Below are 2,643 nucleotides of genomic sequence, written 5' to 3' on the forward strand. Positions count from 1 at the left end.
GCTAAGCAAGCACGATGGAGAATCTCACTTGGGGCTGGATTCTATTCAGAGCGCGTGCATCAGCAGTAATGTACTGTATTCTTTGGTCAGTTGGGGATAAAGTTACGAAAAACAGTCTTCATTTATATATTTTTTTAATGTGTTTTATCTTGTGTTTTTTTAACCATCTCTAGACAAACAAGTACAATGAATAAATACTGAAGGAAGTCGATCCCCAAATGGGTTCAACTCAGTAAACAGTTAAACAGTATAAATACTGCCCACGGTGTTCGTTCATACCTTTAGTGGTTCAAGGTGCACCGAGCCAAGGATCTAACGGCTTGGACAGCTTCCGCAGCCGCGGTTGCTTTTCAAACCTCAGGCAAAGGTCACAGGTCGGACTAGAACGGCAAAACACCTCTGTGTAGCTTCAGAGAAGGACACTTCCCGCGTGACCGCGGGGGTTCGCTTCCCATCCTGCCCCTTGAGTGTTATTTCTAAAGCCCCCCGCCCTGCCTCTCAACCCAGATAGCAAGCGGGACTAAGCCACAAGGGCCAGATCTGGCCTGTTTATGACCCAGATCCGCTTGCTATCTGGGAATACACCTCATGTGGTCAGATAAGCGAGTTAGTTTATTAATGCCCAGTACATATGTTTTGGTGAGGGAGAGAAAGAGAGAGAGATGGGGGGGGGGTCTGGGGGAACAAGGTGTCGGATTTATCGCAGTCGCTGCGCAAGTGCATGTGCTCTGAATCCCAACTAGAATATGACAGGAGGGAGGGAGGGAGGGATTGAGAGAGAGAGAGAGAGAGAGAGAGAGAGTGAAAGAGGCGTAGCCAGCTCTCTATCTCAGTGACCTTCACCTACAACACAATAATGCACAGAGAGAGGTTGTGCCTCGGAAATGCTGCCCATAGAAGGGATTCTACCGTTCTGTGTTATCCTAGCGGCTTGGGAGACAGATTGCATCAATATACTGCGTATACAACATACATTACACACAAATAATTTAAAACGTAAACAAAACCAGACCCCCCCCCCCATGATGAGGGACAGGGAGGAAGACTACGATGAAGAGTCAGGAGACAAGACAAGACTGCAGCCCGGCAGTAGAAGCACAGTGGAGACCTTCACAGGACATCTTCTTTATTTATCTTATTTTTTATTTAACCTTTATTTAACCAGGCAAGCCCTCTTCTACCCCGTCTCCAGCTAAAAACCTCTAGCCTTTATGTGTGTGTGTGTGTGTGTGTGTGTGTGTGTGTGTGTGTGTGTGTGTGTGTGTGTGTGTGTGTGTGCTATCTGGAGATGTCATGTCTGCTGGAGGAGGCTTTGCTAAAGATTGCTCCAGTCAGTTAATAGATAGCGTCAGAATACAGTGTCATCTAAAGGAGACAGCTAATTAGATCACAATGGAGCTTACAGTAGCGCTCTCTCTCTCTCTGTCTCTCTCTCTCTCTGCCTCTCTCTCCTCTCTTTCTTTCTGAAAGGTATTGATGAGGCTAACAACTCAAAAACAACTTTACACTCCCAAGAAAAACAAATCATAAAGGACTTTTATTTCATTATATGTCAAGGACTTTTATTTCATCATATGTCGGGTTCAAAGGTGACATGTAAGGAAACGGTTGTTGTTGTTTTTAGATCTTTTTTATCATGAAAAATACTAAATGACTGAATGTAAAAACTAGAGAATTCAAATCCCCCGATAACAGTAGTCAATTTCCTCGACTCCCTTCTTATACCCCTCAGCTGTCGAGTGGCATGTCTCTCTCTCTCTCTCTCTCCCTTTCTCTCTCTTTCCTCTCTTTCTCTCTCCACCCCTCCCTTGTTTCTCACTGCTCAGTGTAATTCCCCTCTCTTTAAAGCAACACCAGTTGTGGAACAGATAAGACAGCAACCCAATTATGAATTTGCATTCTGCTTTTAATTAGAACTTCTGTAATTGTGCCACCCAACCTTTTTCATAGTGACAATTTCAGAAGTTAAATCAATTTGAACAGCGTGAAAGTGGAGCGAGAAGAAGGGCTGCCTATGTGAACAAACAAGTGGGATAGAACCACTTGAGTTTGGATTATGAAAGCGGCACCATGTGTCAGTTTGAAATGTGAAATGAAAGCTGTTGGGAGATTGATGAGGTAACGCGCCATCCGGCCCTGTTCTCCCATAGGTGGTTGAAATGAGAAGCTGGTTTGCTTTGACAGCCGCCGCCAAACCCATCCGCAAAGCTCTGGGTGTGTAGTAGTAGCGCGTGTCTATTCGTAGTGTACGCGTGTGTGTTTGGGTTGTGGCGCCACCTCACGCCGGAATCTTCCCCACGGAACGACAGGAGACAACGTGTAATTACGTGCCGCGGAGCATGCAAATTATATCCTTCTGACCTGCCGACCCCCACAGCCCCCCCGGGAGGTTCCGCTCGGAGTTTGCGAAGACGGCAGCGCCCCGAGTTTATCCAAGGTCAGGTCACGTGACCTAGGGGAATAACAACACCCCCCCCCCCTCCTCAGCGGACCCCCACGCGGTTGCTGGCAGACTCTTGGCTGGAGCTTGGCCAGCCCCTGAGGGAAAGACAGGAGGCCGTGTTCGGTTGTACTGTAACAGCTACGCATGCATAAATCATGAAGCCCTTCGATCCGCGGCGTTCGGTTCGGCATGTCGCTCAG

Source organism: Borostomias antarcticus, assembly GCF_949987555.1.
Source record: "Borostomias antarcticus genome assembly, chromosome: 12".
Lineage (NCBI taxonomy): Eukaryota > Metazoa > Chordata > Actinopteri > Stomiiformes > Stomiidae > Borostomias > Borostomias antarcticus.